The 27843-nt window shown below is 44.2% G+C and overlaps 1 protein-coding gene across 7 annotated transcripts in view; it reads left to right on the plus strand.

Annotated features, from left to right (window-relative positions):
- The first annotated feature begins 21980 nt into the window (after nt 1–21980).
- The window catches only part of ARHGAP12 (Rho GTPase activating protein 12), an 82768-nt gene continuing 76905 nt past the window's right edge, over nt 21981–27843 (plus strand). For all 7 annotated transcript variants that reach the window (XM_069958980.1, XM_069958982.1, XM_069958985.1 and 4 more), the window contains exon 1: nt 21981–22069. The gene's annotated coding sequence lies outside the window, so the exon portion shown is untranslated. The remainder of the gene's footprint in view (nt 22070–27843) is intronic.

Genomic DNA, 27843 nt, shown 5'->3' on the forward strand with positions numbered 1-27843 from the left:
TTTATTATCAAAGATGGACATCATTTTTGCACAGTGTGAACCTAGTCTTGAAATGTATTATGTTACTAGTATTATGTAGGTTTAATGAGTTATCCAGGATTAGAGAAACATGGAAACTTTCACCCAGAAACAGTGAAGATTTTGTCCTCCATTTAGGTGTGGGGTTTTGGAGCTCGGTTCCATTGACATGAATAGAGCTAAATTGTAATACCGCACACAACCTGAGGACAGGGGTGGCGCTCTCTGTTTTAGCAAGAAAGTAGCTTTGCCTTTTCTATTCTTAGATTACCCCTTAAAGTCTGTATATAAATTCTAAACATAGACATAGACTTTAATAGCATGGTAACCATTGGGAAGTCTACAGATCCTAAAAATTGTGTGGGAGAGAAATTGTGTGGTTAGCGACCAGAACTGTGTGAACTCAATGCAACTGAGAAGTTAGGGCATTTTTATTTTTATACCTACTTTGGAATTTCAAAAAATATCTATATCCTGTCCATTGGCCACTTCTTTAACCTCTGGTTCTATGGATGTGACCCCTGGCTGTAACTTTGCATTGACTCTCTAACCTTGATACCTCCATTGTCTTCAGGTTTCTGATCCTTGCTGGGTTTAGTGCAAATTTTGTCTCTGCTGTCAAAATCTGCTGCCAATCCAGGCTATTCTAGCTACTACAAACCCCCTGATGAAGAGGGATCAAAGGTGAAACCCGTAGAATTCCTTAGAGGATCCCCATCTGCTACAGGCCATGCAACAATCAGCATGCTGAGATTTTTCCCAGTAATGTTAATATGACAACACCAGTATATAACCAGTAAGGGCTAATTGGTAGAAAATCAATAGTAGTAAATAGTACATAGTAAATCACACATACCGTGCCAAGGGATTAGTATGTACAGAAGTGATGTCAATGATTCATTCTCAGAACATAATTATCAATACATAACGGTAAATAAATTATAAGCGTCCAATGGTGGCAGCCAAAGAGGATGCATTAACTCTTCAAGGGCCAGAAGATATTAGCATAATAGGGATCTTATGTATATGAATAAGAGGACAAGGAAGATAAGTATAGTGCAAATGACCATGTATGTAGCTTACACTATTCATTCAATATTCATATAGATGTGACAGTCTATGTTGGTGCTGTTTTTATATTCTTCTATGTTATATTACTACCTATTGTCTTATCTTTTTTCCATGTCCTTTGTATGGTTGGTGATATCCCATCAGTCATGTCTGTCTCCAGTCTCCTCTGCCCTAGTGCTATCTAATGTAACTTTACAGACCGTATTTCAGCACCACTTTAATTAGTAAATCAGCGGAGGACGGGGAAATCTTTTTTCCGTTTGCCATTATGTTTTTTTTTCTCTCTGACAAATGGTTTCCACTGAAACGTGAGGTGAAACAAATTATTGATCATGAAGTATAACAGCGTGTACCTGCCAAGAAAAGACCTTGCATGCACAATTTATGAGCGGTATAATTTAGTTTTCAACATATGGCAGCTAGCCCGGTAATAAGCGGAATGTAGGTAACAATGTACACACTGGCTTGTGGGCTCTTAGTTTAGCATTTGTTTAAACCTATTATATTCCCTAAGGCATACAACATCACTAATTTACAGTATTTCTTAATATAATGTGTGATGGGGTGGGTCACCAATGGTTGGCTGAATGGGTGCTTCCTTATGGAAATGGGATACTCCAGCAGAGTTATATAGATTTCTAATTTACTTCTATTCAAAAAGATCAAGTTTTCCAATACTTATCAGCTACTGTATGTCCTCTAGGAAGTGGTGTATTCTGTCTAGTCTGACACAGTGTTCTCTGCTGCCACCTCTGTCCATGTCAGGAACTGCCCAGAGCTGTAGTAAATCCCTATTAAAAACCTTTCCTGCTCTGGACAGTTCCCGACATGGACAGAGCACTGTGTCAGACTGGAAAGATTATATCACTTCCTTTAGGACATACAGCAGCTGATAAGTACTGGATATTGTCTGTATATTAGCCACAGCAGCATGCACCTTCAGGCTATGTTCACACTATGTATCTGTGCGGCTGTATTGCGGGCGGTAAATCATCGGCCGTATTTTTCCGGTTCATGCATACGCTGGAAAGCATACGATATACGGCTGCACAGTGCACACTATGTATGAGCCTACGGCCCGATCGTAAACTGACCCGTAAAAGATGAACAAGACCATTGTTTGCGGCTGGAACTGTTCAAATTCACGGCCGTGGATTGACAGGCGGTCCGTACGGAGTACTTCAAAGATAGCCGGCAATGATGCCGAATGCCGATGCCTCTAATAGTTAATATATTAAATTAATAAAACACATTTTCTTTGTAATAAAATCAGTTTTGTTGTTCAATAATTTAATTCTAACTAATCCATCATTGTGCAATTAAATATACTGTTAAAATAAATATATATATAAATAAATGTATATTTATATATATATTTATTTTTTGACAGTATATTTAATTGCACAATGATGGATTAGTTAGAATTAAATTAATGAACAACGAAACTGATTTTATTACAACAAAAATGTGTTTTCTTAATTAAATATTAATTAGTACAGGAAGCTCTATAAGCCGTTAATTCATATGCCGGCAATAGAGCATTCTGTACTAATCACCACTTTACTTTAATTAAAACATCAAATGTTTCTTCTAATTATAACTCATCAGAAGGTCATTACTCACGATATCTTTTTCATCTGCTTTTACTCTTGGTGATGAGGTGTTTGTAATCCTTCCGATTTGGAGTTCCAACAGGGTGAGTATAGTCCACGCTGGGAGTACGCCCCGGCCGGTGGCGTGTTTTCAACCAGCTAGCTAGTGTTCCGGTAAGGGTTTACTGTGACGTCACAGAGTTTGTTAAGGAAGGCATTGGTAACGCTGAAACTAGTAGGAGAAAGTTTGGTCCTCACCTTGCTCCTTAACAAACTCTGTGACGTCACAGTAAACCCTTACCGGAACACTAGCTAGCTGGTTGAAAACACGCCACCGGCCGGGGCGTACTCCCAGCGTGGACTATACTCACCCTGTTGGAACTCCAAATCGGAAGGATTACAAACACCTCATCACCAAGAGTAAAAGCAGATGAAAAAGATATCGTGAGTAATGACCTTCTGATGAGTTTTATTTAGGTGCGCTAGATGCAAATCTCTTTATTTTTCTTTGTATTAATTATCACACGGGAAACTACGGGTATCCCCACTGTGCATCAATAGCAGCACACTAATTGCCTATGTAGTACAGCGCCGTGTAAGATATACACACAGTATATACATTATATTATTTCTTCTAATTATGTTATGACAATAGCATTATTAGAAGAAACATTTAGAATTATATGTGCGCTCAGCTGATTGGCTGATCGGCTGAGTGCACATATAATGAGCCGGTCCGCAGTACAGTGACTTCATTGTGCTGCGGACCAGCGAAGAGGACACATCGGGGTGAGTATAGAGCTCTCCCCACCCCCTCCCCTGCACTGCACCCCTCCCAGCAAGGAAGGGGGGGTCACTTAACCCCTTCCTTGCTGGGATGGGTGCAGTCTGACATCAGTCTGGCCCCCAAGGGGTTAAGGGGGATGCAATACACCCTCCCTTAACCCCTTGGGGGCCAGACTGTAAGCAGCGATCTGTAAAGATGCTGCATACTGTAAGGAGCACAACACCGCTCACAATGATGGGTGTTGTGCTCCTGTTTGTGTGTTTTTTGTGTGTTTCTCCCTTTTTGTTTTTCAGATATCGGTATCTGCAGAGGATCGCAAACCCCGGTAATAGCGATTCCTGTAAACTGTGTTCCCTGCTTTCCCAGATGCATCCAGAGGAGTTTGCATCACTTTATAAAGATTTTATTTGTTATTTTTAGTTGAACCAGATTTCCAAGTAAATGACCGTATGTTTTCAGCGGCATGTCTATTTTTTCCCACGGCCGTAGTTTCAGCCGCACATTTCCAGCCGCATAAAAAATACAGCGGCACAGATACATAGTGTGAACATAGCCTCAAAGTGTGAACAATGTAATTGGTTTTCTGGCCGTTTTTTTTTTTTTTTTTTTTTTAATTATTATGTTTCATTAAGTCTGAAGACACATCAAATGTTACGCTAAGGGTAGGTTCAGACGTAACAGAATCACATTGGATTTCACAATGTTAGTTTGCAGCTAAATCCACTGCGATTCCCCTCCATCAGTTTTAATAGGATTACATACTTACAGCCGAATTGTCATCTCGCTGCGAGTATGTAAGCGGCAGCCCCCTTACCTCCCCCGCCGCCCAGTGCATACATTACCCGGTCCATGCTCCAGATTGTTCTGTGGCTCCTGGTGTCTGGACATCCCGCTCAGCCAATCAGCAATTTGAAGGAGAAGTCTGGCCAAATTACACTGTGAGAAGGGGTGGGAGGAACATAATAAAAAATCTATACTTACCAGTCCCTGTGCCCTTGCAGTGCCGCATCACGGGGCTCCTAAACCCAGTCCGATGTAAGTATAGGTTTATTATGCTTCCCCCACCACGACCTGTTCTGATTTTTTTTTTATGTTCCCGGACTTCTCCTTTAAATTTACATCAAAACTGCACAAACCCACTTATGAGTCTTACCAGCCAGCCAGGTGACCTTCCCAGATCTCATTTGCAATGAGGAGACTCCACTCCTTCTCTCTGCAAAGCTAGAGGCTTCATGGGAAATGTAGGCGGGATTAGAAAATCATTTCAGTGGGCAAATATGAACCAATATGGATGAAAATTCCGACCTGATCAGCTAAAACAGGTGCACACAATAACCTCTACATTATCCTCTGATAATCGCCTGGGCGAAAAATTTTATGAAAGCATTGTATTGCCCCCCAAAAGTTATACAAATCCCCAATATACACTTTTTACAGAAGATGCACATAAAGTGCTTTTTTCCTTGCACTTACTACTGCATCAAGGCTTCACTTCCTGGATAACATGGTGATGTTACTTCCTGGATAACATGGTGATGTCACTTCCTGGATAACATGGTGATGTCACTTCCTGGATAACATGGTGATGTCAACTTCCTGGATAAAATGGTGATGTCACGACCCGACTCCCAGAGCTGTGCTGGCTGTGGCTGCTGGAGAGAATGATGGCAGGAGGACACTGAGGGACACAGGGCACTGGAGGGACACTGAGCATCCCCCTGCCCCCCCCCCTGTCGGGGCGTGACATCACCATGTTATCCAGGAAGTGACATCACCATGTTATACAGGAAATGACATCACCATGTTATCCAGGAAGTGACATCACCATGTTATCCAGGAAGTGACATCACCATGTTATCCAGGAAGTGAAGCCTTGATGCAGTAGTAAGTGCAGGGGAAAAAGCACTTTATAAGCATTTCCCGTAATAAGTGTATATTGGGGATTTATACAACTTTTGGGGGGCAATACAATACTTTAATAAAATTTTTCATCGGACTTCTCCTTTAAGCAAAAGCAAATAAAACTGGAGAAAGAGGAGGAATTAGAAGGAAGTTATGGAAACACAAAACTCCACACCAAAAGCAGGATAACTAGGTTATATATTAGATTTTATTTTTCAAGGAAAAAAAATGCGACATACATGTAATACAAAGTCCCAGCCTTCACACATATTATACTGACACAGAGAAGCACTAAGGCTTATGTCTCCGCCAAGAGCGTAATCATTTTCCTTTATATTGAGGTCATTTTTTTTTCCATTTTCAGTATATACTCAGCTCGCCCCTGAAATCATCCTACAGGGTTACATCAGCCAAGCGCTCTGGCGTCTTATTTGGGTCCTATCACTTATTAGTGATCTAAGGCCGTACCCAACATAGTTATATCTGAGGATTTCTGTCTCAACGTCTATATATCTTTTAACAATAACAGTTGCAATAAAAGTAGAGAATCTAAGATCTCACTGCTAACCATCCACATGAGGCGTTAAAATAAAATCAACTGAGCCAGTTTCACTTTACACCATGTTTGATAAATCTCCCACATGGTGTAAAGTGAAACTGGCTCAGTTGCCCCTAGCAACCAATCAGATTCCACTTTTCATTCCCCACAGACTCTTTGAAAAATGAAAGGTGGAATCTGATTGGTTGCTAGGGGCAACTGAGCCAGTTTCACTTTACACCATGTTTGATAAATCTCCAACATGGTGTAAAGTGAAACTGGCTCAGTTGCCCCTAGCAACCAATCAGATTCCACTTTTCATTCCCCACAGACTCTTTGAAAAATGAAAGGTGGAATCTGATTGGTTGCTAGGGGCAACTGAGCCAGTTTCACTTTACACCATGTTTGATAAATCACCCCCTATAACTGTAAAACCACTCAACATCATCCCTCAAATAACTATCACTGAGCACCATAAATAAACCTATATTAATCCAAAGCCCTACCCTCATCATTTCTTTAGGGATATTAAAAGGGTATGCCAGCCCCAGAAAAGTTTAGAGAGTAACTTACTCACTTGACCCTGATCCCCCACAGCTGCTGTTTTCACATCCCCTGATCTCCACTGCTTCCTGTGATGTGTCAACCCCGCTGACATTGCCCATTTAGCCAGTTATTGATCGACAGTGCTACACCTCAGTCAGTGATTGGCTGCCACTTCTTGCAGGGTTGATGCACCACAAGTACCAGGAAGTAGCAGTGGGCATGCAAGTTCAGGATTGGCAGTGTTCCTCCAAACCTGAACACTCAGCATTTGACTCCTGGTGAATGGAGAAGTTGGATGTCGTCCTAGGAAGTCCTGAATAACATGAAAACATGTTTTCCCTGGAAGCCCTAGGGCGGCATCCAACTTCTCTAGGAGTGGGTGTCAAATGTTCGGATGACCGTTGCCAATCCATATTTTTTGTCAAGTTCACTCAACACTAGTGATAATGATCACCATTTCATATATATATGGCTGGGTTCACACTACGTATATTTCAGTCAGTATTGCAACCAAAACCAGGAGTGGATTAAAAACACAGAAAGGATCTGTTCACACAATGTTGAAATTGAGTGGATGGCCACCATATAACAGTAAATAACGGCCATTATTTCAATATAACAGCAGTTGTTTTAAAATAACAGCAAATATTTACTATTATATGGCGGCCATCCACTCAATTTCACCATTGTGTGAACAGATCCTTTCTGTGTTTTTAATCCACTCCTGGTTTTGGTTGCAATATGAGGATCACAATACTGACTGAAATATACGTAGTGTGAACCCAGCCTAGGTTGTATGGCTTTGTTCACACATGGCTTTTTTTTGCATTTAAGATGCATTTTTTGCCACAGTTTTATAGTGAATTGTGCAATTTAATGAAATTGCGGCAAAAATTTCATAATTTTACCGCAACTGCGCAATTCAGTGCAAAATAGACTGCCCGATCCTGTCTGTAAGTGAGGACTGATCTCTGCGATCGGTGCTCGTTTACAAAGTGTGTGATCAATGGTGCGGCTGGGCCATACATGCTGAAGGTTATACACCAGGGGTGGTGGAGGGGACATGTCCTGAATCCGAGGAACAAGCCAGCTTTTTTTCCCCCTAGAATGGATTCATACTAACTCCAAACCCTTCTCATAGAAATCTTTTCTGACAATTTACTATGTTCTCACTTTAACAAAAGTCACTTGAATTGTTTTTGTACTATTTACATAGCTTCATCCTGATGACAGCGAGAAAGTCCTTCTATTTCCTGGGGAAATGTGTTGGAACTGACTCCCAACTGACTTTGTGCATGACAAATTTGAATTTTTTTTTTAAAGAAAAAATCTGAAGGCAAGAGATGCCAGGTCTTTGTTCCCGAGACATCCGCAAGTGCCAGAGTTTATTTGTTCTTGTTGGTCTTGAGGTGACTTTATGGGAACTGTGGCCGTAATACTATTGTTATGAAGCGTAATAAACAGAATATAAAGACATAGATGATCAGAGCTGATTGTCATGTCGTAGACGTGTGATCTAACATATGATCTCTAGCCAGTGTGGGAAATGAAAGTAGTGTAAAGAAAGACGATGGGAATATATATATATATATATATATATATATATATATACACACATACATGCTAAGGTGGCAGTCGCACACAGGAAATGGTTGCTGGCCAATCAGCATTCTTCTTCACTGGGCCAGCTGACATCACTTCCTGCATTTGGTCTTTTTTTTGCTGTTACTAAAGACCAAATGGCCTTAGTGATGGAGCTTTGAATGCAGTTTTGCAGTAAGTGAGATACCTAGTGGTCAGTTTTGTCGTATTGAATTCCGTATACAGGCAAAAAATAAATAAAGTAATTGTAAAGATGTATATCACCTTTCCTGCGAATTTAAATGATTTATTAGTAACAACAGGGCCCATTTAATTTTTCCTGAACATTATGTGAAACGAGCAGAGGTAAGTTCCCTTGCTTGTCTTCGGGGGTCTTTGCAGCCAGATCTGCAGGTGAATGGCCTACAGCTGCCATATTGAAGGGAATGTCTCTGATAGTATAATTCATTTAAAATGCATCTGTCAGATTTCCATACTGCTGACACTGTTATGGTACTTTTACACGGAGCGTTAATTCGCCCGATCGCCCGATTAACGATATTGAATGAACGATGTTTTTTTTGTAACGATCAGCGTTTAGACGGAACGATACATCAGACGGAAAAATCGGTAAGCGATCGTTTTGCGATCGTTTAAGCCTATCTCACACATGGGTGAAATCGTTGAAAGAATGTTTACACAGAACGATCAGCGAATTTTTTGCGAACGATCAACGACAATTTAAGAACATGTTGAAAGATCAAAATGAACGATTTCTCGCTCGTTGCTTGATCGTTCGCTGCGTTTACACGTACGAATATCGTTAGAATTTGTGTAAAAGGACCATTAGAGAGCTGTTAGGTCAAGGAGACACATGGTACCTTTCTTATATCTGTCTGTGCTTCCATAACATATAGAAATTATTCTGAAGGGCAAACTGTAACACCTCCTCATTTCCCCTCCTATACCCAACCAGGCTTGGGACTGAAGCAAATTGCATCTTGCAGGATTTCAGGAGCTTGGGAACACCTTTCTGACACTTTGTAAAGAAAAGAAAAAAAATCTTCATGGAAGCACAGACAGGTATATGAATGTACCATGTGTGTCCCTGACCTAACAGCTATCTAACAGTGTCAGCAGTTTGGGCCCTATTCCACCGGACGATTATCGTTCAGATTATCGTTAAATCGTTCGAATCTGAACGATAATCGTTCGGTTGAAATGCAGTTAACGATTAACGACCGAACGAGAAATCGTTGATCGCTTTATAAGACCTGGACCTATTTTTATCGTTGCTCGTTCGCAAATCGTTCGCATTGAATAAGACATCGTTCGGTCGTTCCCAATAGATACGAACGCAATAGCGAATAAATAGCGAAGAGAAACGATCGCAATTACGATCATAAGTAACGATTATCGTTCCATGGAAATGACCGAACGTTTTCAGGTCTTTCGCAATAGCAGTCGTTTGAGATCGTTAATCGTTAACGATTATGCAAACGATAATCGTCCGGTGGAATAGGGCCCTTTGAAGCATTAAATGTAGCTGACAGATTACCTTTAACCTGCTCATTATCCTTTCAGCAATATTTTTATTCAGGTTATCCAATACTTTTTTAGAGGTATGTTTACATGTCAAAAGCTTAGATCAGTCGGGGGTCAGTGCTTATGTCCCCTACAATTGTCAGATATAGCTGAGTGAAGTATGTGACTGGGTGTTTCATTCTTTGCCTCGCCACATAGTCTGTAAATCTATGGAGCCCATTGCAATCAGTCTGATTGGTCAGCCTGTGGGGAGTGAAGCGCACGGCCAAGTGCTTCACCCAGCTATAACTAACGGTTGGACTCTTTGCACCCTCACACTCTGACCGATGTAAACTTTTGATGTCATAAGTAACACTTTCCTTTAGATTATAACATAGTCTCTATATAACCCCTCTAATGGTGTTCAAAGGTAAAAGTAGCTGTTTCTAAGATTTATAAAGAACGCACTATTGGCATAATTTTGATTCCCTTGTTATCTGTTTACATCCGTTTTTCTTTGTTTACATTTTTTTTACACTCCTCCTCTTCCTGCTTCTGTAAGAAGGCTCATTGGAATGAAGGCCAGGAAAACATGTAAAAACACCAAGATTATAACAGGACACTTACCAACAGATGATCACTTTTCCACACTTTTCCAGGTGTTCCAGGCACTTTAAAGGGAATCTGTCACTATGTTTATGCTGCCTTAAATGAAGACAACATAAACTAATGACAGAAATGCTGAACGATACTTACATCATTCTGTTCAGCCGTTCTCCTAATATGCAGGAGAACAGGATTTTTGCCACACCCCTCCCCCCGCCCTCCAGTTGCTGATTGAAAGTTGAGTAGCGATGCACAGCATTGATAGATAATTGCCAATCAGCAGCTAGTGGGCAGAGTTTTCTGTTTCTCATGAATATCCAGGACGACTGGGCTCCTGCACATAATGGAGAGGACTACTTATTGCCCATGTTATTCAGGAGGATATCTCTGTATCAGCTGCACAGTACAATGTAAGTGATACATCATTCTGTTCAGCTTCTCTGTCACTAGTTTATGCTACTCTTAGATAGGACAACCTAAACCTACTGACAGAGTCTCTTTAAGGGTTGCTGTGTAGTCTGTCTGCTGTTTTCGGCTGGTCATATGACTTCCTGCTTTCTCTTTCTCTACTGTGCATGCTCAGTACAAATAACGGAGGATCACAACTAAGTTGCAAACGGAAGGCAACGGAAACACCTTCTGTTTTGATTAGTCGCCATTGACTTTAATGGGGGGAAAAAAACTTTCCGTTTGCGTTCCGTTTTCTTAAGCGGAAAAAAAATTGTGCAGTTCAAAAAAAAAAAATGGAACACTGACAAATTTGATGCAAATGAAGAAACATTATAATAGAAGGCGAGCATGGTGGATCCGCTGGTTTCTGTTTCTCAGTGATCAAAATGGAAAAGAGAAATGGAAATGACGCTTTTCAAATCAATTGGTGCCAGAATGTGCCAGAGATTTGTAATTTACTTCTTTTAAAAATTCTCAAGTTTTCAGTACTTATGAGCTGCTGTATGTCCGACAGGAAGTGGTGTATTCTTTCCAGTATGGAGAGCAGGAGAGGTTTTGTATGGAAATTCACTACTAGAGATGAGCGAACCTGAAGCATGCTCGAGTCGATCCGAACCCGAACTTTCGGCATTTGATTAGCTGTGGCTGCTGAAGTTGGATAAAGCCCTAAGGCTATGTGGAAATCATGGATATAGTCATTGGCTGTATCCATGTTTTCCAGACAACCTTAGAGCTTTATCCAAGTTCAGCAGCCCCCGCTAATCAAATACCGAACGTTTCGGTTCGGATCGACTCGAACCCGGACCCGGTTCGCTCATCTCTATTCACTACTGATCTGGACATTTCCTGACATGGACAGAGGTGGTAGCAGAGAGCACAGTGTCAGACTGGAGACAATACACCACTTCATGCAGGACATACAGCAGCTTATAAGTAATGGAAGACTTGACATTTTTAATAGAAGTAAATTACAAATCTCTAGCACATTCTGGCACTAGTTGATTTGAAATAAATATTTTTTTTAGTGGACAACCCCTTTAACAAGCAGAAGCAAGTAATAAATCACAATCTAGGAGTTATTGGGAAGTGATGAGAATTTACTTGACTAAGCAATGAGAAGACTGTTGTGACTTGTAAAATCCCAAGCTGAGATCCATTAGTAACAAATCACTCCCCTGATATCCGGGATGTTAACCACAAAACACGCAGAGTATCATTACCTAGTGTACGATATTACTATAGAGTCTCCACATTATAATAGATTAGAGTTAATAAGGCTGAAATTCTCTTTCCTGCCTTGCACCCCACACACTGTCAGACCTGGGTTATTTTTACTCTCGCTGGCACCATCTCAGCATTTGATCTACTTACTATTTTTACATTCATATAAACAGCACTTACTTTAATTTCAACATTATCCAGCATGATGCTAGGGCATGGAGGGGGAACCCAAGCAAAGGACAAGACAAGAGCATGATCAGGAATAGAGCTGTGTGAAATGTATTTATGGAATCAGCTGTCGGTTTCATTTAAATTCAACAGACAATTCAAATTTGATGGGGCATGGACTCCTGTTAAAGATGGGTGTTCCTGCTCCGATACAGCACATTAAGCAGTCATATACAGTTTCTGGACTGTGTATAAAAAGCTCTGCCCAGTTAATGCTCTAGTTAGCGACAATGTACAGTATACAGTATCACTCATTACTTCCCAGCTGCTTAGTGCCAGAAGCAGGGACTCCTATCTTTGAAAGGAGTCCCTGCTCCTCTACCTTTCTGTGGTCACCTGTGCTATCAGCAGGGACTCTGATAGGTGTTCCTGCTTCCATACACACAGATTTTTTTTAGGGGGGGTGGGATTAAGAGCTAATCGTGTTTGTTTACAGTGAATTCACTCATCTCTAGTCAGGAACAAGGCCAAGGCCAGGCTCAAAACTCAGTAGTCAGCAGTAATACACAGGAATAGCATGGGAGTCAGTGTCACAGATCCTGCACTGGACGAGCTGGCATGTTCATACATTTCATTGAGGGATATGAATCTGAATAGTCACCATGTACTATTACATTGTCAGCAGAAGAAATCTATGCCTAGACATGGTTCCCTGCTAGGAACAGATACTCACTGGGGATAGGGAAGCTGGAAGTGGGTCACTGAATTACCATGTTAGCCAAGAGGTTTCTCTTTTTTCACTTAAGATAAACTCAGGGTGTGATAGCGCTATAGCGCGAATCCCCTGATGAAGACCCAACTCTATGAAACAGGAGTTGGGGGAGGGGGGGTTGTTATGGTCATCAGTCAAAATGTATATTCTCTATGTTGCATTTTGTATGATGCTGAGTCTAGGTAATTCCTTAGTTTTTACCAAAAAGATGTGGACTCTGCTGCAGGAGGATGCCTAGTCCTAGCCATAGGCCCCAACAGAAGCCATGATCTGAAGCAGGGGGAGAAGCATCCAGTCCGGACGCCATGGCTGCTGACTGATATGTGGAGCTGTAACAGGGTGAGGTGAGTAACACAGACAAAGTGTGGGTACCAGTCAGGCAGGGGTGAAGTGACCACATGTTACATTCACATTCATGTGAACAGGTGCCATGTATAAATCAGGCTTTTGACAAGTGACCAATTTTAGTCATCGATGGTCCCAAAAACTCATATATAAAACAGAAAATTGTAACAGTCAACTATGGTTTAAGGATCTGTCCACCCAAGTATGGATAATTGATTATATATTGAACTAGAATGGAAATTTAGTTTTAAATCTGAGGCCCATAATAACATTTGGATGATGTATATTTATTAGCTGTTACCATGGTAACGCAACCACAAGGCAGCAATGAGATCAGATTGTTGACTATGGCCCCAAGGAATATTCTCTCATAGGTTTGGCAGATCACCAAACAATAATAATACTCATCCTTGTTCTTAAAGGAGATTTGTGGGGCTACAAAAATAATCTTTAGGATAGGTAATCAATATTAGATCAATGTGATCGTACTCATGGAATCTAGTCACTGACTAAAGGGGCCATGGCATGCTAGTTAGCACTGTGTCCCTTTTATTGTTTAGTATATATGGCTCGGTTTAAGGGGTTATCCAGCCCTACAAAAACATGGCCACTTTCCCCCCTCTCTTGTCTCCAGTTCAGGTGCGGTTTGCAATTAAGTTCAATTTACTTCAATTCGAACGATAATCTTACATGTAAACGCAGCGAACGATCAAGCGGCGATCGAGAAAGCGTTCATTTTGATCTTACAACATGTTCTAAAATCGTTGTTCGTCCTTCGCAAAAAAATCGCAGATCGTTCCGTGTAAACAGTCGTTCACCGATTTTTCCTATGTGCGAGATAGGCTTAAGCGATCGCAAAACGATCGCAAAACAAATTTTCCGTACGATATATCAAAAATTGTTACTTTGAAATCGTTAATCTTACGATCGGGCGAATTATTGCTCCGTGTAAATGCAGCATTATGCTGTGTTTACACGGAGCGATAATTCGCCCAATTGATCGTTTGAAGCAACAATTTGGTTTTTATAACGATCAGCGTTTAGATGAATAAATCGTTAGAAAAATCGTTAGAAAATTCGTAAGAAAAATCGTTATTGCGATCGTTTTTAAGATCGTTTAAGCCCATCTTTCACATAGGGTGGATCTTTGAAAGACTGTTTACACAAAGCGAACTGCGAATTTTTAGCGAATGAAGAACGACAATTTGAGAACATGTTGAAAGATCAAAATAACTGATTTCTTGCTTGTCGCTTGATCGTTTGCTGTGTTTACACGGAACGATTATCGCTCAAATGCGATCGTTATTGCAAAAATTCTAACTATAATTGTTCCGTGTAAACGCAGCATTACAAAACCTGCACCCAAACTGGAAACAAGAGTGGTGCTGTCTCTGGAAGAAAGTGGCCATGATTTTCTAATGCTGGATAACCCCTTTAAGGACTGCAGTCCGGCAGGGGGAAAATTCATTACAGGTACTAACTTACCTCCCCTGCGGTGAGTGGTGGGACCCCCACCAGAAGGCTCCTCCCCCTCAAGTTGTGATGACGTCGCGACTAGAGATGATCGAACATCGGGAATTTTCAGGTCCGATCGAACTCGAACCTTCGTCATTTGATTCCCGATGTCTTCCCGTTCCGTGGGGAAGGTGGTGACAGGCCGAGTACCGCCTGGAGGTACTCGGGCTGTCTCCACTTTCTCCACGAAACAGGAAGGCAGCGGTAGTCAAATGACGAAGGTTCGAGAAGGTTCTAGTTCGATCGAATCTGAAAAATCCCGATGTTCGATCATCTTTAGTCATGACTCAGGGGTGCCCCAGTCACCGAGTGGCCAGTCCATCAGTCGTGACATGTCAGCTCCAGAGATCCTGGCGGGGGTCCTGCGGCCGGTCTCGCTGCTTACTGCAGGCACAGGAAGAGGTAAGTTAGTACTTGTAACCAATTTCCCCCTGCCTCTGCCGGATTTTATTCTCCTCTAACAGTGTCTCTTACTTTGGTACATCCAATCCCTCTTTGCTTTACATTAAAATAACAGACACCATGATGGACACCCATAGTGGATTGAGTACGTCATTGGGGTCTGTCCTGTGTGGGTTTTTTACCCTGCTGTTCCATTCGTCTTTCTGTTCTTATGACAGAACAGTATAATGGAGCCCAGATGTGAACACACGCTTACTCCGCATGTATGGAGCCTAGTTAGCCTTGGAAATTGAAAAGATTATTGTACTGTACCAAGTGATTCACTGGTTAGTTTCCTAGGAAACCTGACCTGACATATTCCGTTTTGCTATGTGTACCTAGTGAAAGTTATGTAAGTCGCTCTGCGTGTTCCAACAGATTATGGGGTAGGAATAATAACTTGCCCGAGTCAAGGGACGCGCTGCCTACTTCCAGTTACTGCTGCCATCCATTCTGCATAATGGAGGACCGTTGCCTGGTTTTTCGACGATCGACGATTTATATCGAGTAGTCGGTAACTATAACAAGGACATAGTAAAAAAAAGAAAAAAGGACAGCCACTTAAAAGTTAAAACTTGGGGCTGTCCCTAAGAATTATGGAGGATGTCCAAGAATGTGCAACCTGAATGATGGTGTGTGCTAGTGCCAGCCTACTGTCAGTGTACACAGCCAGGACTGGCAACCGGCCACAGATTCAGAGGGAAGCTGACCCTGGAAAATTGCAGAGTAGGGATGAGAGTGAACAGGCCAAGACAAGCCCGCCGCTCTGCTACACACTGGTTAGGGGATGAGCACAGCTGACTGTGTACTGTTAGAGGTGCCTGAGGCGCATATACAGCAGCAGGATGCAAAACACTCCTACGGTTATACAAATAGTGGAGAAGTGGGGTAGAATAATTAAAGGGGTTATCCATAGAAAATCTTTTTCTTTCAAATCAACTGGTTTCAGAAAGTTATACAAATTTGTAATTTACTTCTATTTAAAAATAGCAAGTCTTCCAGTACTTATCAGCTGCTGTATGCCCGGCAGGAAGTTGTCTATTCTTTCCAGTCTGGAGAGCAGAAGAGGTTTTCTATGGGGAGTTGCTACTGCTCTGTACAGTTCCTGACATGGACAGAGGTGGCAGCAGAGAGCACTATGTCAGATTGAAAAGAATTCACCACTTCCTGCAGGACATACAGCAGCTGATAAGTACTGGAAGACTGTGTTTTATTTTAGCAGTCTTCCAGTACTTATTAGATGCTTTATGTCCTGCGGGAAGTGGACTTGAGATTTTTTTTAATAGAAAGAAATTATAAACCTATAGCACTTGCTGGGACCAGTTAGTTTGAAATTTATTTTTGTGTTAAGATTCTATAAGTCACCCCCTTTACAAAGTTCCATCCACCTTTTAGAGTGATTTGCTGTCTCTATATTATAGCATCAGTATGGTCCATGGCAGGGATGGGGAACCATTGGCACTACAATTCCCAGTGGCGGTCTTTGGCACCAAGCACCCCAAGTGATCGCTTGGGGCCCCCAACATCCAGGGGGGCCCCCACGCCCCGCTCTTATGCTCAAGACCGCTGAACAGGGCCGCTGCTCCGCTCGCTGCTGCCATCTGAACTGTAACTATGAGCACTCGTAATGAGCGCTCATAGTTACATGCAGCAGCACTGACAGGGCGGGAGACATTGGCTCCCTTCCTGTCAATCACTCTTGTGGCCGCAGGAAGGGTTTTCCCTGCGGTCACAAGTGGCAGCTTTGTCCTTGTGGCGCCAGGACAAGGGGAGTGCGGCCTCTTGTGATCGCAGGGAAAACCCTTCCTGCGGCCACAAGAGTGAAGAGAAGAGGAGACGCCCGGACCCAGGTGAGTATAAGTGTTTGTTTTATTGTGTTATATACTATATGGGAGGTGGAGCACACAGGGGTCTGTTTAACTGGGGGAGCGCACATCGGGGGTCTATATAAATGGGGGTAGCACACAGGGGGGCTATATAACAGGGGTAGCACACAGGGGGGCTATAGACTACTGGGGCTTCACAGAGGGGTCTATATACTACTGGGGGCAGCACACAGGGGGTCTATATACTACTTGGGGCAGCAAAATGGGGTCTATATACAACTTGGAGAGCAAACAGGAGGTCTATATCCAAGTGGGAGAGCACACAGGGGGGCTATATACTACTGGGGGAGCACACAGGGGTCTATATACTACTGGTGGGACACACAGGGGTTCTTTATACTACTGGGGGAACATACAGGGGATCTGTATACTACTTGTGAGGCACAAAGGTGGTCTATATATAACTGGGGAAGCACACAGGGGTCTGTATACAACTGGGGCAGCACACAAGGGGTCTATATAATACTGGTGGGGCACACAGGGGGTCTATATACTACTGGGGGAACCACACAGGGGGTTTATATACTACTGGAGGAGCACACAGGGGTCTATATCCAAGTGGGGGAGCACACAGGGGGGCTAAATACCCCTGAGGGAGCACACAGGGGGCTTATATACTAGTGGGGGAGCACACAGGGGGTATATACAACTGGGGGCAGCACACAGGGGTCTATATCCAAGTGGGAGAGCACACAGGAGGTCTATATCGAAGTGGGGGAGCACACAGAGGGGCTAAATACCCCTGAGGGAGCACACAGGGGGCCTATATACTAGTGGGGGAGCACACAGGGGGTATATACTACTGGGGGCAGCACACAGGGAGTCTATATACAAATGGGGCAGCACACAGGAGGTCTATATACTTCTGGGGGAGCACAAAGGGGGCAATATATAACTGGAGGAACACACAGGGGTCTATATACTACTGGGGGAAGCAAACAAGGGGTATATACTACTGGGTGCAGGACACAAGGGGTATATACTATTGGGGGCAGCACACAAGGAGTATATATTACTGGCGGTAGCGCACAAGGGGTATATACTACTGGGGGCAACACACAGCGGTCTATTGTTTTGGAACGCATGTCGAGGGGGAGGGGCCCAGACATAACTTCGCTTGGGGCCCCAGAAATGCCAAGACCGCCCCTGACAATTCCCATCATGACTAGACAGCCAAAGCTTTAAAGGGAACCTGTCACCCCCCGTACCGGGGTGACAGGCTCCCGACCCCCCGTTAGAGACCCCTATACTTACCTCATCCCGCCGGGTCCCGCTTCTGGATTCGGTCGGGTCCCGGAGATCTCAGCCGCTGCAGCCCGGCGCGCGCGCTGAGAGATGAGTCCAACACCCATAGAGAATGACGGGAGAGTCCAGCGCTCCGTCATTCTCTATGAGCGTTGGACTCATCTGTCAGCGCGCGCGCCGGGCTGCAGCGGCTGAGATCTCCGGGACCCGACCGAATCCAGAAGCGGGACCCGGCGGGATGAGGTAAGTATAGGGGTCTCTAACGGGGGGTCGGGAGCCTGTCACCCCGGCACGGGGGGTGACAGGTTCCCTTTAAGGGTCCTATTCCACCGGCCGATTATCGTTCGCATAATCGTTAACGATAAACAATATAAAATGACCGCTATTATGAAAGACCTGAAATCGTTTGCCCATTTACATGAAAAGGTAATTGTTACTTATGAACGTTCTTGCGGTCGTCTTGTCGTCGCTATTACTGAACGACTTCTTATTCATTGTGAACGATTTGCGAACGAGCAACGATACAAATAGGTCCCGGTCTTATTAAACAATCAGCGATTTCTCGTTCAATCGTTAGTCGTTAACTGCTATTCAACAGAACGATTATCGTTTAGATTCAAACGATTTAACGATAATCTGAACGATAATCGTCCCGTGGAAAAGAAGGCAACGATCAGCCGACATCGTTCATGTTCATGTATCTTGCAGTCAGCTCGACCAAAGAATAAGAGTGTGAAAAGAAATATTCGTCAAGCTGTCGGGCTGGAGGAAGCATCCTACACGTACGCATAATTACTGGGAGATTAGGGAGGATTAGGTCCCATGATATCATCTGCAGCTACATAGCTCCATCTCCCTGACTTAGGGCCCTATTCCACCAGACGATTATCGTTCAGATTATCGTTAAATCGTTCGAATCTTAACGATAATCGTTCGGTTGAATAGCAGTTAACGATTAACGACCGAACGAGAAATCGTTGATCGCTTTATAAGACCTGGACCTATTTTTATCGTTGCTCGTTCGCAAAACGTTCGCAAATCATTCGCATTGAATAAGACGTTGTTCGCAGTAGATACGAACGCAATAGCGAAGAAATAGCGAAGAAAAAACGATCGCAAATACAATCATAAGTAACGATTATCGTTCCATGGAAATGAGTGAACGTTTTCAGGACTTTCGCAATAGCGGTAGTTTGAGATCGTTAATCGTTAACGATTATGGGAACGATAATCGTCCGGTGGAATAGGGCACTTAATCCTGGATTCCAGCATTGCTTACAGCAAGGATGGGGAACCTCCGGCCCTCCAACTGCTGCAAAACTACAATTCCCATCATGCCTGGACAGCCAAAGCTAAGCTTTGGCTGTCCAGGCATTATGGGAATTGTAGTTTTGCAACAGATGGAAGGCCCAAGGTTCCTCATTCCTGGCTTAGGCTTCGTTCCCACTGAGCAAAAGGAGCGGATTACGCAAGGAAATATTTCCGCCTGAAATCAACTGACGCTGAATTCCGAGCAGAATATAAGCAGAATGTAAGCAGAATCCCTGCGTATTCTGCTAGGAAAGTGTTCAGCTCGTAATCAGCTCTTGACAAATTCAGCGCGGAATACTCGAGGAATCCGCGCTGAATCCGCATGCATTCAGCGCTGAAATTCAGCGAGTATTTGGTGAGTAAACTAGACTATACCAGAATATATACTAGAATCCTCCTCCCCCCCCTTTTCCCCATTTCCGCGCTGATTCAGCGAGTAATTTCCGCTTGTATTACGCTTGTATTCCGCGCTGAATCCGCGCTGAAACAGAAAATCAGAGCCCCATTGATTTGTATAGGCTTCCGCTAGCGGAAGAATGAACATGTTCATTCTTCTGGCGGAAAGCGGATTAGTTCAGTGCGGAAATTCCACTGTGTGAACTGCAGAGCAGAATTTCCATTCAACACAATGGAAATTAGCTCTGCACCTATTTTAACGGCTGAAATTTCAGCGCTGATTCAGCGCAGAAATTCAGCTGCTTTTGCTCAGTGGGAACGAGACTTCAGAGACTCGTAACTGGGATGGAGCAAAATAGTGGATGGGGTGCCCCTTTAAGTAAACTCTTTACACCAGGGATGGGGAACCTCCGGCCCTACAGCTGTTGCAAAACTACAATTCCCATCATGCCTGGGTAGCCAAAAATCCCTGCTTTACACCCTACAGTTTTCAGTATTTACGGTGATTCAGAGAATTCTTAAAGGGGTATTCCGAGTTTATTTCCTGTGGATAAAGGATAAGTGGGGTCCAATCACTGGGACCCCCACAATCTCCACAACAGGGAGATGTTACGTCTGAAGTAGTGAGTCGGCCAATACTCCGTTAAAGGGGTATAATAGAGGGAAAAAAAATTATTTCAAATAAACTGGTTCAAGAAAGTGCAATAGATATGTAATTGACTTCTATTAAAAAATCTCAAGTCTTCCAGTACTTATCAGCTGCCTTATGTCCTGCAGGAAGTTGTCTATTCTTTACAGTCTAGAGAGCAGGAGAGGTTTTCTATGGGGATTTGCTATTGCTCTGGTCAGTTCCTGACATGGACAGAGGTGGCAGCAGAGAGCGCTGTGTCAGACTAGAAATAATACACCATTTCCTGCAGGACATACAGCAGCTGATAAGTACTGGAAGACTGGAGACTTTTTTTTTTAATAGAAATAAATTACAGATCTCTTGAACTTTCTGACATCAGTTAATTTGAAATAAGATTTTTTTTCCCCCTGTAGTACCCCTTTAATTCTCCTTGGAGCTGCCAACTATACAACACTTGGCTCTCTTAGTCAGTGATGCGCATCATCGATCCATTCCTAACGAAGACTCTGGACCCTATTGTGGAGATTCCATTGGTCAGATCCCCTCCTATCTATTCTGTGGATGGGGGGGAAGTTATTTTGGCTTGGAATAACCCCATTAAAGGGGTTATATCCAGGCTTAGAAAAACATGGCCGCTTTCTTCCAGAAACAGCACCACTCTTGTCCCTCCTTGTTTGGGTGTGGGGTTTTAGCTCAGTTCCATTGAAGTGAATGGAGTTGAATTGTAATACCACACACAACCTGAGGACTAGAGTGGCGCTGTTTCTGCAAGAAAGTAGCTGTACTTTTTCTAATTCTGGATAACCCCTTTAAGCCTCATACCTGTTGATGTTTGATAAGTTCAGTCGTCTCTATACAACTCAATACTATGTTTTACTTTAGAAAACACAACTTTTGTCATGTGATGGTTGTAGGTAATTTTACATAATATTCCTAAGAGATGCATATATTCCCATACATCAGTCTTAGAGGACTCTATCACAGTTTCTGCCACTTTTTTATAGGAAGAATAACAATAAGGATAGTAATGTCCCTTTAATACATTCAATGTAAAAAAAACTAATGCAAAGTGCACCTGTAAGGAATTACATGGCTTGCTTACTCCCCTAGGTGGCTACTCATAATGAAAGCCAAGTTTTGACTAGTCTTACGGCTAAGCGCTCGCGTTTTTTCTCTCTCTAGTTCTCACACATTTCCCCCCTTAAAATCCGCTCTACACAAACTCCTTTCTATGCAGAGAGGGGAGATCCGGGACAGTGGGCGGGGCTTAGGCACACAGAGGCGTGGAAGAGGAGGTCCTCAGTGACGTCACCAGGAGAAGGCTGTGACCTAGCGTTTTGGTAAGGGGCGGGGCTTTGGCGCAGCGCTCGGGGGGCGGGGCTGCAGCACAACACACAGGCGACTGCGTGTTGACTTCCTCAAAGTGGTCACTGTGGCGGCTGCTGCTCCGACCGCACTGGCCGCTGTCCGTACGGGGCTGGTTACGGAGCCGTGTTCACACTCAGGTGGTCGCTGAGAAGCCGGTAAGTGTGCGGGAGGTGATAGACGGGGAGCCGGACGGCGAAAGGTCGGGGGGTAATGGGGGGCGGCACTTGCCCCTTTGTTAGAAGAGGGGGCTTCTAGAAGTTACGGGAGGGGAGGGGGGTCAAAAAGAGTAGAAAGTCGTATCTAGAAAAAAAGCAAACTTCCCGGTGTGTGTAGCTGTCAGTCGCTTCCTGTGTCCTGTAGTGAGCGGACACTTCCTCCTCCTCCTCCTTCACTCACCTGAAGGAATGAGCAGGCTCCCTCCACCCACTCATGTCCCGGTGTCACCCGTGTCACCTCTCACCACCGCATATGTCGCTGGTCACATTGCTAAATGTCGCATAGATTTGTCCGCACTTCGGCCAGGTCAGAGGTCACGGAGACGTATCTGTACGTGTGTCCTCCCCTAGTCAGCCGCATAGTGTGCATTCAGTCACTGCGTCTATTGCTGCCGCAGAGGGTGCACGAGCAAGTGTCGCACTCCTCACAGAGCAGTGATGCAGATGGCATGTGATGGCTGCTGACACTGGCTGCCAGGACGTGAGGCATGATGGGAGTTGTAGTCTTACAGCAGCTGTATGGGCACAGGTTGGGAGGCCCCTTAGCTCTACCTGCCACCTAGTGGCTGGGAAATCATGATCTTGGTAATGATGCCATCTAGTGGTCAGAAAAACCATCTATTCATTCACTTGTTTCTGCTGCTCCCATTCACAAATGAGGGCACTTGATGTCTTCATTGCTTTACTTCCAGGGCATGCTGGGAGTTGTAGTTTTACAACAACAGGTTGAGTATACTTGGGGGAAGAAGGCTGTCAGGGCATGGTGGGAGTTGTAGTTTTACAGGTTGAGTATACTTGCTTTAGGACGCCTGCGGAGAACTGACTGTTTTGGCAGAGGGCTGTCAGGACATGCTGGGAGTTGTAGTTTTACGACAGCTGTTGGGCACAGGTTGGATATACTTGCCTAGGATGACTTTAGAGACCTGGCTAAAGAATTGGGGCATGCTGGAAGTTGTAGTTTTAAAAGAACATGTTGAATATACTTCCTGCGGAGAACAGAAAGCTGTCAGGCCATGCTGGGAGTTGTAGTTTTGCAATAGCTGGGGGGGGGGGGGGCAGGTTGGATATACTTGCCTAGGGCTTCTATGGAGACTTGGCTGAAGACTCAGGGCATGCTGGGAGTTGTAGTTTTGTAACAGCTGGGGAGCTACAGACTGGTAATGTGATGCTGCTGCAATAGCAATGAAACATTACATGGTGTCCATTTATATCAATAGGTAACCTGTATGCTGAGGGTCACCCTGGTCAGTAGGATAGGGGGGGGGGGGGTCTCCTTTCTGTTATTCCCATCTCTTCTAAAGAAATAATGAAAGGGGTTATCCAGTGTCAAAGATTTGTAATTTACTTCTATTTAAAAATCTGAAGTCTTACAGTACTTATCAGCCGCTGTATGTCCTGCAGGAAGTTGTCTATTCTTTCCAGTCTGAAGAGCAGGAGAGGTTTTCCATGAAGATCTGACATGGACAGAGGTGGCAGCAGAGAGCACTGTGTCAGACTGAAAAGAATACACTACTTCCTGCAGGACATACAGCAGCTGATAAGTACTGGAAGGCTGGAGATTTTCTAAATAGACGTAAATTACAAATCTCTGTCACCTTTAAGTAATTTGCTAAGCCTAATTACAGTCTTATGTAAAACCGCTGAGAAGACGCTGTGACGTAATAGCTCTGCTACATCTGTGTGTGTTTTCATGTTGATGACAAACAGATTGAACTTGTTTGTTTTTCTCCTTGTGGTTCTTGTCCGTCTCATCTCTTGGACGTGTTCAGAGTAATAGGACGTCCGTTGCCACATCCGCTCGTACGTCTCGGGGCAGGGTTGGGGCCTGGCTGGTTTTGTTTTCTGCCATTACCGGTGCTTGGTTGCATTCCTTACGTTTGGCAGATCTCTTGTACAACGGCCTCTTCTGGTAGAACAGCTTGTCTCGTTATTTTTGGAGACACTTTAAAGACTTTTCTAGGAAAGTGCATGCGTAGCAACTCCTCACAATGTTTTATTGGTGTCTGCTTTTTACAAGTAGGGTAAGTGTTATGACAGACTGGGTTTTGGTTCCATAGAGTACAATACAGGTTAATCCCCACCCTGTGGTGCTCCAGCTGGTGCAGAACTACAACTCCCAGCAGGGAAAGGTACACTCATCATCCGCTAAAACTGTGGTCTCCGGCTGTTGTAAAATCATAACTCCGAGCATGCCCTGACAGCCAAGGCTGGAGAACCGTAGGATGGGAGCACTGTTGTAGGATAGCTGCAAGGAGATAGAAATTACACGGAGAAGTCCATCCATTTAAAAAGTCTGTGCCTGTGGTGAGCGACGGGGCCGGCCTCAGAACCTCTGCTGGGAGGCATTTTACCCTGAGTTGTGATGCCTGTCCCGGCTGATGGACTGGCCGCACAGCCAATCACTGACTGGAGCGACGTCCCACCCCAGGCACTGACTGGCTGAGCGGGATTGTGACGTGTCAGCGGCAGTAATCCCGCCACTCACCGTGGCCACAGGGAGAGGTAAGTTTGTACTTGTAATCAAATTCCCTGCTGCCGGATTTTAAAAATGTCTGAACTTCTCCTTAAGGGTACAAACCCACACACCGTATACACAGCAGATACGCAACAAATACGCAGCAAATACGCAGCAGATTTGTTGGTACAGATTTGATGCTGTGTTCAGTTATTTAGATCTAATCTGCTGCGTATTTGCTGCGTATTTGCTGCGTATCGCAGCAGTAAATACGCTGCGTATACGGTGTGTGGGTTTATATCCTAAGGCTGCGTTCACACGTAACGGATCCACTGCGGATTTTTTGCTGCGAATTCACAGCAAGATCCGCTGCAGATGCCTGCCCTGTACAATATAGGCAGACAAACTCGCAGCGGGATGGACATCCTGCTGTGAGTATGTCCGCTGCCCGCCCTGTTTACCCCCCGGACGCTGGAGCGTGCACATCACCTGGTCCCTGCTCCAGCTTGCTTCGGGGGTTCCTGGCACGTCCCACTCGGCCAATCAGTGTGCTGCGGCGGGGCAGTGCACTGATTGGCCGAGCGGGACGTGCTGGGGAGCAGGTGATGTATACACTCCAGCAGCTGGGGAGTTAACTGGGCAGGCTGCAGACATACAGCGGGATATCCATTTGCCCATAGGGTGTACAGAGCAGGGATCTGCAGCAGATCTTGCTCCGAATTTGCAGCGAGAAATCCGCTGCGGATCCGTTACGTGTGAACGCACCCTAAAAGGGAAAATAACAACAACTTAGAAGCGTCTAACCTTCTGTTATTTCCCTGTAGCTCAAAGGGGGCTATAATGCTAAACTGTTCAGCAATATTCTCTGAATCCAAACGCTCTGCATGTGATTTCCCCCCCCCCCCCCCCCCCCCCGTGGCTGCAGAATTTGGAGGGAGCCCTGGAAAACACTCCTATGGCGTCCAACTTTTGCAACCACAGGGAGTCAAATACAGAGCGCTCGGGTTCGGAGAATGTTGGCGAACCAGAAAACTTCCGGCATCTCCACTCAACACTAAGGAAGCAGATAAGTTTCTTATCGTTTTCCTCATACTTTGCAGTTTAATCCATATTCAAATGAGGCGGCCTTGGAGGGGGGGGGCTACCACCTCCAGTGTGCGCGATCTACCCCCATCGGCCCACCCCTTCTAATGAAAAGGCATGTTAATGGAGTGATGAAATAAACTTCACTGCATTACAGGGGGTGGTCCAGCGGGGGGGGGGGGTATATCAGTGCGCTGTGTGGTTTAGTTCCGCCCCCAGTGCACTAAATCACCTAACTAGCATATTAATTAAAGGGGTTATCTAGTGTTACAAAAACATGGCCACTTTCTTTCAGAGACAACAACACGACTCTTGTCTACAGTTTAGGTGCGGTTTGCAATTAACCTCCATTCACTTCAATGGAACTGAGCAGCAAAATCCCGCCCAAGCTGGAGACAAGAGTGGGTCTGTCTCTGGAAGAAAGTGGCCATGTTTTTGTAGTGCTGGATAACCCCTTTAAATAACAAAGTATAGGAAAACTACACTAAAGATCCTGGAAAGAAAATTACCTTAATCCTTAGCGCCCTGTTACCTATAAGGATAGTACAGCAGGTTGGATGCGTCTATTAGTTGCCCTTTAATTCTCCTATATAACAGCAAGCCATCAGCTCTGTTATATTGGTACTTACTTTGCAAGTGCACTGCAACTACCGGGCTTGGGGCTGTCGAGGCATGCTGGGAGTTGTAGTTTAGCAGCAGCCAGCACTGCATTGTTCTGTGCAATTGTCTTAGGGTCCTATTACACGGAGCGATTTTTAACGATTAACAATAAACAATCTCAAACGAGATTGTTTATCGTTAACCTAAAATCGTTCACCATATTACACAGAATGATACGCTATTGCGATCATTACTATGATCGTTTAGTCCTTCTGATCCCGGCAAAACAATGGACAACGATTAGTGAAAAAATGCGGAACTTGAGCAAACGAATGTGGAATTACAGCGAACGATTAACTATTATTTTAGGTTCAGATCTAAATCAACGACAAATCGAACAATAAATCGATTTTTCGCATGATAATCAGCCCGTGTAATAGGGCCTTTAGTGCTGCCCTGTATACCAGGTATGGATTGCTCTACCTGTATAGGACTCTATGTAGGCCTGACAGTCTGTTTGACTTGTAAAGGCTCTGCAATCGATCGCTGATCTCCCTGATCGGCACTAACTCTCTTTTTAGAAGCATTAGCGCTCCGTCAAGATCCCCAGTAAGATCTATAGACTTGCATCTCGCTAGTTCTCTCTGAGAATTAGCTCTCCGAATTAGCTCATAATTCAGAATATAAGGCCTTTCCAAGTGGCGGTATGGGGACTTGCTGCATTACACATATAATACATCAGAAATAGGATGAAGGGATTTCGTCCGTTTCTCACTAAAGGGATGTTTGACGTCGCTCTGTGATTCCAGTCCAAGGTTGATTTTGTCAAAGGGGCTTACGAGGCATTAACACGGTTAACTCCGCCGCTGCCGGAGGTGCTGCCTGCGCTCCCGGCTCTGTCGCCCTATGCGGTGGCGGGGCTACGTCTGCAAGAAAAAATGAATTGCGAGAATTCCTGACCGGAGGTGTTTTGTAATGTGGAATGTAATGCGGAGAGCGGCGCTTACACAGGCACATGGAGCTGTAAGCAGCAACATGTGGTGAGAGGGAGGCGCAGCCATCAGTGCATGGCTTCTCATTGTCAGTGACTTTAACCCTCCTCCTGCCGGCAGGAATGTTAATTCCTGTGGAATCTGTTTGGAAGGGAAGGCTTTTTGGGTGTCCGTGCTTGCTCACGCCTTTGTCATAAAGACAACACTTCTTTTGGAATATGATATCTTGTGCGGAGGCTTAGCGGGCAGACATGTCATCCTCTATGGTATGTGCTGGTGAGTGGTTGGCACCGTCACTGACTGATACAAGGGCACAAGCCTGTAATGTAATGCCCACGCATGCATCCGGAGGTTAGGGGGGTTATGAAACTAAAGTGTGATTATAGGGGGACACATTGTTCTAAACTTCTAGCTGGTTGTTTGATATATTCTTGCATCCTTACCTTCAGGACCCCCATCTATCTACCGAAGAAGTACTCCAACAAAAACCTTTTTCTTTCAGATCAACTGATGTCAGAAAGTGCAAGAGATTTGTAGTTTACTTTTCCAAAAAACAAAAGTCTTCCAGTACCTCTCAGCTGCTG

The sequence above is a fragment of the Dendropsophus ebraccatus genome, chromosome 2, assembly GCF_027789765.1.
Source record: "Dendropsophus ebraccatus isolate aDenEbr1 chromosome 2, aDenEbr1.pat, whole genome shotgun sequence".
NCBI classification, from domain to species: Eukaryota; Metazoa; Chordata; class Amphibia; order Anura; family Hylidae; genus Dendropsophus; species Dendropsophus ebraccatus.